General features: G+C 50.7%; 1 protein-coding gene across 7 annotated transcripts in view; it reads right to left on the bottom strand.

The window, feature by feature from the left end:
• Positions 1-13,513, bottom strand: part of GATAD2A (GATA zinc finger domain containing 2A) — a 124,266-nt gene that overhangs the window by 77,895 nt on the left and 32,858 nt on the right. Inside the window, exons 1-2 of one of the 7 annotated variants that reach the window (XM_025367187.1) lie at positions 3,612-3,642; positions 3,166-3,470 (exon numbers count right to left, since the gene is read on the bottom strand). The exons of the other annotated variants lie outside the window; for them this stretch is intronic. The gene's annotated coding sequence lies outside the window, so the exon portion shown is untranslated. Of the gene's footprint in view, positions 1-3,165; positions 3,471-3,611; positions 3,643-13,513 lie in introns of those variants that run through there. 7 annotated transcript variants of the gene reach the window in all.

Genomic DNA, 13,513 nt, shown 5'->3' with positions numbered 1-13,513 from the left:
AGAGCTTTTACTGTTTTTATTTCCAACCCATACATTTAAAGCAGTATCAAGTAACCCTTAAGTGCACAATTACCAGATCATAAGAGACTCTTCCACTCCCTTGATAAATCATTATGGTTTGGCTTTGACCTTGCACCTGGGTACTACACACACACAACCCTACCCTACAACCCACCCAAAGGCAAGGACTTCTCAAACTGAGGGAAGATCAGGCTTGGTGAAAAGGTAGCTATGGCAATTTACATGAAATCAAGTCACTGCACTTTGGGCAACAGAAGTCCTTTCTTGCCATTTTATCCTCTCAAGCTCAGGCAAGCGAGGTCCTTTTAATTTGAGGGAAGGACACATGGCCTGACACTGGCCACTACCCAGGGAACTATGGGGATGCTGGGGTTGCGGCACCCATGGCTGGTACAGTGATGGTGTCTCTGTACCAGCCATGGGTACAGAGGTTGTCAGTACAGGGCTGTCAGCGCCTGATCGGGAAGCCTGGGCTCTACCAGGTACCCCCAGGAAGCCCCGTTGTCCCTTCCCTCGGCCCAGACCCACTGACCTATCACCATCTGTAGTCATCAAACACTTGTGCTGTCTCTAGAATTTTTCAACTAGTTCTGCACCCAAAGACTTACAACTTGGCTCCAGTCCAATCCCGGGAACATGACATGACCAACAACATCCAAGGTGAAACCCAACACCATCATTCACCTTCTCCCGCCCCCTCCTAGGTCCTGCACAAACTGAATGTCCCCTTCACAACGTCACCCAGACCCTCTCTGCTAATGGTCCCACCAAACTGTCAATGTACGGAAGTCCCCAACTCAATCAGAAAAGAAAAAACTGAAGCAAGGCAACAGCACATCATCCTGAGGAAGCCCAGAAGTCAGGCTGTTATACTACATGCTGGCTGGCTGGAGAAGAATTAGCAGGGGCCACAGATCCAGTTTTCCAGTCTGGGGTCAGCATACTACTGCCTGCCACTTGTCCTAGTAAATAAAGTATTTCTGGGAAACAGCCATGTCAGTACTTGAGAACACACTTGTCTATGGCTGTTTCCACCTACAACAACAGAGACAGTAAGGCCCAAATCCCAATACTGAGATCTGAAGGCAGATCAGGAGGAAACTGTGCCTGATGAGCTACTCAGTAAAAAGAGAGAGGTAGCCCTAGCCACAGCAGCAAGCTGCCGCCAAGAAGTCAGGGGAGAGGCACATTGAGGTGTTCAGGTAGGTCCCTGAGCAGTCCCTGCTCTCCCCAAGGCACAGAGCCCCATCAACCCTCTGTGGGGAAGAGTATGGCTTGGCAGACTAGAGATGTGGAGAATCAGCCCCAGGAGAACCAAGAGCCAATCGTGAGGTTGGTCACACAAGCCCATCCCTGGCAACCAGAGCTGGCACTAGAGGCTGGAGTTCCCACCTCTGCTCTCAAATTGAGATTCCCATTAGGGTGACAGCCAGTACCTAGGCCCCTGGTCTGCCCCTGCCTGTCTCCTCCCTCAGCTATGGGAACTACAGCCTCCTCGAGGGAGGAGACAGGCAGGGGCAGACCAGCAGCCTAAGGTATGTACTGGCTGTCTTCCACTTCCACCATCTTCTGCCCATAATGAACCAGCACAGCCCTTCTTAGTTTCCCAGGTCCCCCCAGCGTCACAGCATCTCACCACCTCCTTCAAGGCCCGGCCCACTTCAGCTGCAAGTGAGCTACATGCACATGAAGAAGAATACACGTTCCATGCTCCCGCTCCAACCACCTGGCCTCTTCTCGATTCCTCAGACCCAGCACGCCTGCCTACTCCCTATGCCAGGCCTTTGCACACACCGTTCCCATGGCCAGGAGAGCCCCTCCTAGCTCCCACACATCCTTTGAGTTCAAACACCTGTTACTCAGGCAAGCTCTCCCCACCAGCCCCTCACCATGGACCACTATGCTGGAACTTTTTGCTGAAACTTGCTACTTGAGATCAAGCATCCCATTTCCCAAAGTCTCCACGCTCCATGGACACAGGGCGCTTGTGGATCACCGCATCCAACACCCAAATGGGCACGGAGGAGGAGACTACAAAATGGGGACCTCCGCAAGTTGTCAGGACCCAACCAAGAAGTTTCTACCACTGGCGGAAGGCAAAAAAAAAAAAAAAAAAAAAAAAATACAAATGCTGTCTTTAACTAAAATAGTGAATCAGTGCCAGGAAGAAGCCACATGGAGATAGGCAAGACCACGGCCACGTGCACAGCCCCTGGGGTGAGTCCAGGGCTTCGGGGCAGGACCAACACCCCCTCCTGCCCCACCCCGGCATCCTATTTGGGGAGCTTTGGGGGCCCTGTGTCTGAAGGGCTTCCCTCGGGCCACCACTGAGAATTGAGAGCCGCCCCAGTGTCAGTGGCGCCCACACTCTGTACTCCCCATCTCCTTTCTTATGGCAGAGGCTGGGTCCCACCCTAAAACCCCCCACTCACAGTTCTCATGCGGGTCCAGAGTCCTGCCCTCTGGAAAATTCAAACTCCACCACCACATCCGCCTCCCTCCTTGGCACTCCAGGTCTCTCTCCAAACCATCCCAAATGCTCACGAGCTTCCTCCTAGCACATTCTGCCCAGTCTGGCTCTCTGGCAGTTCAACAGTGGGCCCAATGCCCTCCCGGGGAGCCTGCCTGGCTGCCTGGAACCCCCCTCAGGTCTCCAGACCATCCTGAGAAACCAGCGACAGGCCCTGGCACCAGACAGCTTCTCAAACAGAAGCAACTACTTCTTTCTTTTATTACTATGATTAATGTCGTTCCTCAAAATACTGCCACCTCTATCTGGATGCTCCTCTTACTGTTTCCACCCAGGCTCCCAGCAGCCGCCGGGGCAGTGCACACAGCAGTCCTAAACTACCTATTGACCCCAGATCTTAAATGCCCAGAGACCAAATGTCTACGTGTAGATGATGCTGAGGCCTTAGAAAGTGTCTGAAATATTTAAGTGTTTAGTATTTCAGATGCCTGATGTGTTGCAGTATTAAAGGACACTAGAAGAAAATGTCACAAGAACAAAAGAGGAAATGATTTCTCTGCTAATACTGAAGATCTAGAAACTGATCTCAAAATAAAAATAAAAATAAAAATACCAACACACTACTGTATTAAAGGAAACTCACTGACAAACAGATACAGGAAAACAAGAAATACCTTCAAGGCTGGGCACAGTGGCTCACACCTATAATCCCAGCACTTTGAGAGGCCGAGGCAGGTGGATCACGAGGTCAGGAGATCGAGTCCATCCTGGCCAACATGGTGAAACCCTAAAAATACTAAAAATACTAAAAATGTCTCTACAAAAATACAAAAATTAGCTGGGTGTCGTGACACACGCCTGTAGTCGCAGCTACTCAGCAGGCTAAGGCAAGAGAATCGCTTGAACCCGGGAGGCAAAGACTGCAGTGAGCCAAGATCACACCACTGCACTCCAGCCTGGCGACAGAATGAGACTCCATCTCAAAAAAGAAAAAGAAAAAGAAAAGAAAGAAATACCTTCAATTCCCAAGCAATGCACGGGAACAGAGACCTCAGATATTCCTGGACACTGTCTCTCCCTAAATCCCCTAAAGATTTCAGGGGTCCTAGGATCACTCCACCTGTCCAGGAACTGAAGAAAACCTACAGAATATCCACATTCCAACATTGTGATCCCAAGATGATGTCATTAAGAGACTTCTAGAACCGCTTGCAATTTTTTAACCCCCCCCCCCCCCCCCCCCCGTACTTAGCACAAGGTAGGCAATGAGTGTGTGTGCCTTTGTCCCTTTGTCTCCAAGCTAATTCTGAGAGGACAGAATACAAGCTGTCATAAAGGTATAGAATATTTCTGAATTCAGAAAGGTTCAATTTTTTTTTACTGTGGTAAAACGTACACAAAATTTACATCTAAACCATTTTAAGTGCACAGTTCAGTGGCATTAGGTGCAAGTCACACTGTTGTGCAACCATCATCCATCCATCTCCAGAACTTTTCCATCTTCCCCAGCTGAAACTCTATCCCCATTAAATACTCACTCTCATCTCCCTGCCCCCAACCCCTGGCAACCCCCCTTCCTCCTTCTGTCTTTTAAGAATTTGAGAGTCTAGTAACCTCATATAGGTGCAATCATAAGTGTGTCTTTTTGAGCCTGACTTCTCTTACTCAGCATAATGTCCTCAAGGCAGAGCCACACACATCTCTCACCCTTTGGGGCCAAAGCGTGTACAGAAAAAAAGCCGTGAGCCTGGGGGCGCCAAACAAAGCATGGTTCTGAAATTCTGCTCCCCAGCTCAGCCATGCCCCCGACGTGCTTCACTACCAACTAGTCCTTCCCTCAGCTTCCCAAAAAAGCTGCATAAAGAAAGCACTGGAGGCCGGCACAGTGGCTCACACCTGTAATCCCAGCACTTTGGGAGGCTGAGGCAGGTGGATCGCTTGAGGCCAGAAGTTCGAGACCTGCCTGTGCAACATAGTGAAACCCCATCTCCATTAAAAATACAAAAAAAAAAAAATTTGCCGGGGGTGGTGGTGGTGCCTGTAGTCTTAGCTACTCGGGAGGCTGAGGCACAAGAATCACTGGAACCCAGGAAGCGCAGGTTGCAGTGAGCCAAGACTGCATCTCTGTATTCCAGCCTGGACAACAGAGCAAGATTCTGTCTCAAAAAAATAAAAAATAAAAAGCACTGGAAACACAAGGAATGGTGAGATAACAGCAGCATCCACACATTATGCCACAGATGGAGAAGTCTGCCAGCCTGATCCCAGCTCTTAGCTGCAGAAGAACTCTACCTCCCGGGGACTCTAGCCTTGTCTCTCAGCCATAAGCCAAGGAATGCTTGTTGTGTGAATGGAGATAGACTAGCTCGAGGGCACAAACTTCTCCTCTAAGTTTGTGTAAGAGAAGCCAGAGACATCCCAAATCCACTCCCTGGAGCACCCAAGCTAGACACAGGGAGCCTTATATGGACCCACAGCTGGGTATGAGTCCTGAGCTCCCATCACATCTAACTCTAGACAAGGGAGACTCCAGACAACCCACCGACAGTGCCCCTACTAATTAACGTCATTAAAAAGAAAACCACTATGTCTGCAGGGTCCAGGTGCACTGGCTCACGCCTGTAATCCCAGTACTTTGGGAGGCCAAGGTGGATGGATTGCTTGAGCTCACAAGTTTGAGACCAGCTTGGGCAACATAGCAAAACCCCATCCCTACAAAAAATACAAAAATTAGCCAGGCGTGGCAGAGCACCTGTAGTCCCAGCTACGTTAGAGGCTGAGATGAGAAAATACCTTAAGCCCAGGAAGTGAAGGATGCAGTGAGAAGACATTGAGCCACTGCCGTCCAGCCTGGGCGACAGAGCCAGACCTTGTCGCAAAAAAAAAAAAAGAAAGAAAAAGAAGGCTGGGCGCGGTGGCTCAAGCCTGTAATCCCAGCACTTTGGGAGGCCGAGACGGGCAGATCACGAGGTCAGGAGATCGAGACCATCCTGGCTAACATGGTGAAACCCCGTCTCTACTAAAAATAACAAAAAACTAGCCGGGCGAGGTGGCGGGCGCCTGTAGTCCCAGCTGCTCAGGAGGCTGAGGCAGGAGAATGGCGTGAACCTGGGAGGTGGAGCTTGCAATGAGCTGAGATCCGGCCACTGCACTCCAGCCTGGGCAACAGAGCGAGACTCCGTCTCAAAAAAAAAAAAAGAAAGAAAAAGAAAACCACTATGTCCCCCGTCAAGTTCTGAGCTCCAAGCCTGCCTACGCTGTAGACTGAGCCAGGTCCATGGGAGTTGTTGCACTGGGGAGCTGTCTGCCAGGCCGGTGTGTGGCTGAGTCCACAGATGCTGGGTGAAAAACAAAATGCCCAGTGACCCTGCCTGAGGTACCCAACTGGAACAAGAGAGCAGGCATTTCTTTGCCAATCATTTCAGATTGGAAATGTGCAAAGCACGCTAATTATGGCTTGGTCAAGTGCTCCTGAATAGAGTAAGGGGAAAAGGGGTAAACAACAATCTAGGGCTCCCACCTCGTTTACCTCTAAACAGGCCGTCTCCTTTGCACATGCACCTATGTGACCTGTGACCACAAAGCACAGAGTCCTCTTGGGATGACTCTAATAAAGGGGAGGTGGGGGGAACAGCTGAATGACCAGGACCAGTCAAAACAGAAAAATTTGGGAAGATCCCAAAAGGCTCCATCTGGCAGAAGACACTGCCTCCATCGTAGGAGAATGCCCACAGAAGGTTCTGATGACAGCCAGCCTTGTCCCCAACAAATTGCCACCCAAGTAGCCTCCCCACACTGCAATGTTTCGACCAATTGTATTAGCTTTACAGTCAGTGGCTGAGTTTTGTTCACTTCATGCCAAGAAATAAAACCTCCAGTTACTCTATTCTTATGGCAAGTTTTCTCAAGTTTGGGTTTTTTTGTTTTGTTTTGTTTTGTTTTTTTAATTGTTGCCCAGGCTAGTCTCGAACTCCTGGCCTCAAGCAATCCTCCCACTTTGGCCTCCAAAAGGGATGGGATTATAGGTGTCACTGACTGCACCACACCTTTTTTATTTTTTGTAGAGATGGGCTCTCACTATGTTGCTCAGGATGGTCTCAAACTGCTAGCTTCAAGTAATCCTCCTGCCTCAGCCTCCCAAAGTGCTGGGATTACAGGCACAAGCCACCACACCCAGCTCAAGTTTGGTTTTCAAGCAGGAACAACACCTAACCTGTCATATGGGCAACCTCCTGGAAAGGTGAGGATGCTTCCTTCACCAATGCACAGCACAGTCACTGCCTCTGAGGCCCCAGACCCCAACCACAGGTGTGTCACAGGGTCAAAAGTAAAGCCCCAGGCCAAGCATGATGGCCCATGCCTGTAATCCCAGCACTTTGGGAGGCCGAGGCAGGAGGATCACTTGAGGCCAGGAGTTTGAGACCAGCCTGAGCAACATAGAGAGACCCCCATCTCTACAAAAAATTTAAAAACTCAGTGGAGGCCAGGGTCTCACACCTGTAATCCCAGCACTTTGAGAGACTGAAGCGGGGCGGACCTCTTGATCTCAGGAGTTCAAGACCAGCCTGGGCAAAAGAGCAAAATTCAGTCTCTACAAAAAAATACAAAAATTAGCTGGGCAGGCTGACTCATGCCTACGGTCATAGCTACTCAGGACACTGAGGCGGGAGAATCACTTGAGCCTGGGAGGTGGAGGGTGCAGTGAGCCAAGATCATGCCACTGCACTCCAGCCTGGACCACAGAGCAAGACCCACTCCAGCCTGGACGACACAGCAAGACCCTGTATCAAAAACAACAACAACAAAAACGTACTAAGCCACATGCAGTGGCTCATGCCTGTAATCCCAACCCTTTGGGAGGCTGAGGTGGGAGGATCACTTGAGCCCAAGAGTTTAAGACCAGCCCTAGCAAACTAGTGAGACCCTGTTTCTATAAAAAATTTAAAAACTAGCTGGCTGCGGTGGTACATGCCTGTAGTCCCAAGTTACTCGGGAGGCTGAGGTGGAAGGATCACTTGAGCCCTGGAGTTTAAGGTTACAGTGACCCATGATCATGCCACTACACTCTGGCCAGGATGACAGAGCGAGACACTGTTTCTTCAAAGAAAAGTATAAAAGGTAGTTTCTAGGATACCATAGGGTCCACCTAGATCCAAATCCAGAGTGGCTGGGGAACAACCGGCCAAGCAGCAAGGTCAGTGCTGTCCACCCACAACCTTCCAGACACCTCCAAGTCCAGTTTAGGGCAAGTGGGAGGGCCTGGCAGACCTCAAGCCCCGACATTTCACATTCATTCTGCTCACGCCATCCCCCACCCCCTCTACAACACAGATTCTAGAAATCCACCAAGCTTCCTTTGCGAAGAGGCAGAATTGAATTTCTCTGACCATCAGCTGCCAAATCAAACAGTCAATTCGGTAAATTCTCAGACTTGACTGAAGCCAACCACCAACCATGCCATGGCACCAATGGCCCTGGCTAAGGCCACATGGTCAGTGCAGGGGGGCATTCAGCCCAGGACTCTCAGGGCCTTGCCCAAGGACCAGGCCAACAAGCATGTTCTTAGTCCCAGAAGCTTCATCACTGCTGCAAACTGATGATGCACCACAGCCATCACAAGAATCATGTGATAACTGAAATGTTGCAAAGTATGAACGAAGAAACTATTAACAATGGCAACATCTATCAGCAAATCTCAGTCGCCACCGCATACGCCAATTAAGAGAGAAATGGGCCAAGTGTGGTGGCTCATGCCTGTAACCCCAGCACTTTGGGAGACAAAGACAGGAGGATGGCTTTGAGCCCAGGCGTTTGAGACCAGCCTAGGCAACACAGTGGGACCCTACCTCTACAAAATATTTTAAATTAGTTGGGCGTGGTGGTGTGCACCTGCAATCCCAGCCACTCGGGAGGGTGAGGTGGGAAGATCATTTGAGCCCAGGAAGTCAAGGCTTCAGTGAGCTATTTTTCTGCCACTGCACGTCAGCCTGGGTGACAGCAAAATCCTTTCTCAAAAACAAAAGGCCAGGCGCGGTGGCTCACGCCTGCAATCCCAACACTTTGGGAGACCAAGGCGGACAGATCACGAGTTCAGGAGATCAAGACCATCCTGGCTAACACAGTGAAACCCCATCTCTACCAAAAATACAAAAAATTAGACGGGCGTGGTGGTGGGCACCTGTAGTCCCAGCTACTTGGGAGGCTGAGGCAGGAGAGTGGCGTGAACCCGGGAGGCGGAGCTTGCAGTGAGCCGAGATCGTACCACTGCACTCCTGCCTGGGTGACAGAGCCAGACTCCATCTCAAAAAAAAAAAAAAAAAAAAAGAATAGAGAAATGCAAGGCTGTACACATACTCCACATCTCCTTGACAATGTATAGTATCAGACAATAAAAGTATGATTGGAAGATGCCAGAACAGCAAGGGCTCCTCAGAGTGTTTCACAGAACTGTCAACTGTCCTTACCACCACCCCCAGCCCTTACAAGATAAACTGAGGCCAAGATGGAGGAAGCAACGCCTCCCTGAAGTCTTAGATGTCACAGAAGAGACACTGAGGCTTGGGGAAAGGAGGTGCCAGGTGGACATGGGGCCCTGCCAGCTAGGAGGAGTTCTGCTTGTGTGGCCCAACAGCTAGCTTCCAGGGAGCAAGCAGGGAGAAAAACGGTGCTGGTGGGGGCTGGCACTTCGGGAACCCTGCTCCAAGAGGAGTCAGACAGCAAAGGCCAAAACGCCTGCCTCCTGCGGTGGGAAGCAAGCAATCCCAGAGCCTTGAAATATGCTTGCTGTTTCTGCTTCAAGCAGCGTTTTCCTTGCTGGAAAGAAGCTTTAGTATGAAAATGCTGATGTGTTATAAGGAACAATGTAAATTTCACTACAATCGCTGCCTTAAAATAAGGTCTGGCTGGGTGCGGTGGCTCACGCCTGTAATCCCAGCACTTTGGGAGGCCAAGGCGGGCAGATCACCCGAAGTCAGGAGTTCAACACCAGCTGAGCCAGCATGGTGAAACCCCATCTGTACTAAAAATACAAAAATTAGCTGGGCATGATGGCGGGCACCTGTAATCCCAGCTACTCGGGAGGCTGGGGTGGAGAATTGCTTGAACCCAGGATGGGGAGGTTGCAGTGAGCTGAGATTGCACCACTGCACACTTCCAGCCTGGGCAATGGAGTGAGACTGTCTCAAAAAGAAAAAAAAAGAGAAAGTCTGAAGAAATATGTCAGACCACGCAGCCTTAGGCTAGGCCCTCAGCAGACTTCGCCTGCGTCACTCCCAGAGTAAGAAGGGACCCCACAAGAGGCTGAACTCTGCCACACAGAGCCTGTGTCCAACACGGACTAGGATGTCTTTCTTCCCTCGCACACAGTAGAGTGGCTGCACACATCAGGCTTCATGCCAGCGGGCAGGCCAGCAAACACAGGGCCGGCACACACTCCACCCTCCACACTTCTAAGCTGTTGGTCCTTGAGAACCCAGCCACCCATCCCAGAGAAGCACACTGCTCTCAGTGTGGTCAGGGTCCCAAGTCAACCATAAAGTGTCACTGAAGCACAGCGCTGCCTAGACAACCCAACCTACATGCAAGACATCCCTTGGGAAACTCGTACGGACAGGTTAAGGGACAGTACAAGCCAGAAGGGGTGAGGAGGGCAGGGCCATAGGGGCAGGGATGTTAGTTCACTCATCCATTCAACTGGCTTTCACTGGGCCAGGCTTACAGAGAACGCTCCCGCCTTCTCTTCCTCCAAAGAGACCTGCTGCCCTTACCTCCCTGGCCCTCCCTTCCTCTATCTCAAGCCACCTCAAACAGATCCGGGCCCTACCTAACCCCTATGCCAGCACTAACATGCAGCCTGAGAGCCAGGCCCTGGATGTCTCTGTCCCCAGGATGGGGCTGCTTGTGCATCCTCACAGTCCAGGCATCCCCCAGTGTCCATCAGGCAGTGCTGTGGCAAGAAGGGGAGGGCCTGACCCTCAACTGAGAAAGTTACCGCCCGCCAGGCACCTGGATTCAAACTGCTAGAGAAAAGCGCACTTCTGAAAACTTTGGGGACACCAAGAGAATCATCTCTAATATGTTGACAAGAGGTTTTGTTACTGAAAGAGGAAACGGTGGCTAACAATTACTGAATTCTTTATTTGGTGCCAGGCGATGTGCCAACACGTTACATGCCTGATTTCATTTAATCCTCATAACCACAGAACGAGGTACTGTCATCATACCCACACTCACACGAGGGACTGTCATCGTACCCACCCTTCACACGACGGAACCCATACCGTTACCAGCACTTCACGCAAGGCACTACCGCAGATATCCACACCTGACAGAGGAGAAAACCAAGGTTTAAAAAAGTCAAGATGGGTCTGGGCGCGGTGGCTCACGTCTGTAATCCCAGCACTTTGGGAGGCCGAGGCGGGGGGATCACAAGGTCAGGAGATCAAGACCATTCTGGCTAACACGGTGAAACCCCATCTCTACTAAAAATACCAAAATATATATATATATATACACATTAGCCAGGCAAGGTGGCGGGCACCTGTAGTCCCAGCTACTCGGGAGGCTGAGGCAGGAGAATGGCGGGAACCCGGGAGGCAGAGCTTGCAGTGAGCCAACATTGCACCACTGCACTCCAGCCTGGGCGACAGAGCAAGACCCCGTCTCAAAAAAAAAAGTCAAGATGGGCTAGGCGCAACGGCTCACGCCTGTAATCCCAGCACTTTGGGAGGCCGAGGCAGGCAGATCACGTGAGGTCAGAAATTCGAGACCAGCCTGACCAACATGGTGAAACTCCGTCTCTACTTAAAAAAAAAAAAAATACAAAAACCTGCTGGGTGTGGTCGTGCACGCCTATAACCCCAGCTACTCAGGGTAGCTGCCCCAGCTGAGGCAGGAGAATCGCTTGAACCTGGGAAGCGGAGGTTGCAGTGAGCTGAGATCGCGCCACTGTACTCCAGCTTGGGTGACAGACACTCCGTCTCAAAAAAAAAGTCAAGATGGTTTCCCAAGGTCACACAGTTAATAAGACAGATGGGAATCTACACCTAGGTCAGCTACCTCCTAGGCTCAGGCTCAAACCTGAACCACTGTACCACTGAGAACAATCTGACTGAGACAGTCCTAGGATTAGATCCTTCCCAAGGCTCTGGGAAAACTTCCTCTACCAAAGATGTAGGTAGGCATCATCCAGGGCGGTGACTTACACCTGTCTCAGCACTTTGGGAGCCCAAGGAAGGCAGATCACTTGAGGTCAGGAATTCGAGACCAGCTTGGCCAACATGGCAAAACCCCATCTCTACTAAAATACAAAAAGTAGCTGGGCATGGTGGCTTGTGCCTGTAATCCCAGCTATCCGGGCAGCTGAGGCACAAGAATCACCTGAATCTGGGAGGCGGAGGTTGCAGAGAACTGAAATCGCACCACTGCACTCCAGCCTGGGTGACAGAACAAGACTCCATCTTAAAAAAAAAAAAAAAAAAAAAAAAAGATGTAGAGACCAGTACAGACCCGGGATTCCTCTATTCCTCTAAGTGCATGTTAACTTAACCCTCTACTGAATTGCTAGAAACTCCCCAGGACTGAGCCCAGATGTAAAGGCATGGAAACCCTCAAAGTTCCATGGGCATGAACAGCCACCTGGCCTCTGAGTCCCTCTCTGCCAGTGGACAAGATGCAGGAAGGGGCTGGAAGGATAGACAAATATTACCCGGCCTGGGTCATAAACCAGGACCAATTCACATCTTCATTTCCAGTGAGACACACCTGCATGCCAACCACAAGCTTAGGGCACCACAGGAGCAAGCCACGGTCCCTCGACAGGGAGTGTGTGCAGACATCCCTTCCTCCTTCCACTCAAACAGCACTGAGTGCTCACACATGTGAGGCAATGAGCAGAGCAGGCACAGACCAGGGGGAGGAGACAGGTTCCTGGCCACTGAATTCAAGGATGGTGGAGGGTACAGGCCTTGAGAGACAGCCCAGGCCCAGTTAGGAGGCCTTCTGGAGTGGGCAGCCCACATCCCAGCCCACTCCCACCTAACTCATCTGATACCTCACTCCCACCCCAAAATGACCCTGTTGGGGTCTTGGTGATCACTAGATAGATACCAAGTCATTTTTATCCAAGTGGCAAATCCCCAAGGCTCTTTTCCTTCTGGCGACCACAACCCCTCCCCATTCTCAAAACCAGTGTCATGGCGGGACACCCACCTGTCTTCTCCCCCGAACTCTGCCAAAAGAGCTAGAATCTGAAAACATTTGAGCAATGCATGAAACAAGGAAACTTCCTAAAACCAGCAAGCAGCAGCTGTTAGAATAATTCATGTGGTTGTTTCAGAGATGTGTCTTAATCGCTCTGGGTCCTTCTGGAAAAGCGTCCAAAACCTCAAGCTGGAAAATCCTCAGAATCTAGAAAATTTGGGTCCCCAACCAGCTCCCAGGGCTCTGGGTTCACACTGAGCCTCTTCCCGATACCTCCAACTGCTAGAAAGATCTCTCAGGCTAAGTCTGTGTTCCTCGAACTTCCATCCATCTGCTGCTATTTCATTCATAGGAACAGAGCAGAACAAACTTCTCCAACATATGGAGATGGTCCCTTGGATATTTCATTCTTTCAACTATTACTTGTCACACTTTCACCTAACACAAAGCACTCCAGTTTGGAGAGGGGGACACACAAGAACGGATCAAATTCTACACCTGCCCCTGGAGCTGGCCAGTCAGATGGGGTCAGAGAGCCACGCTGTCTTCATTCATGAGGGTACTGATGGTCACACGGGGCCTCCACACCTCACTCACTGCATCCTCTGCCATGAAAGCAGAAAATGACTGCCCAGGGCCAACACCATGCTGTCCCAGAGCATCCTCCAGGACCTAGCTCAGCACCCCTAAAACCAAAGACACACAATCTAAGGACCTATGTCACCCTCCAGTTCTCGTTCAGCTGCCACCACTCCGACACCTCTCCTGCCCACCCTTTCTCTGAGTGCCCCAGAGGTTTGCATCATGACATCCTGCCCTGTT

Source organism: Theropithecus gelada, chromosome 19 (assembly GCF_003255815.1).
Source record: "Theropithecus gelada isolate Dixy chromosome 19, Tgel_1.0, whole genome shotgun sequence".
In the NCBI taxonomy this organism is placed as follows: domain Eukaryota; kingdom Metazoa; phylum Chordata; class Mammalia; order Primates; family Cercopithecidae; genus Theropithecus; species Theropithecus gelada.
The sequence above is the reverse complement of the archived record's forward strand: the minus strand, read 5'-3'. Positions and strand labels throughout refer to the sequence as shown.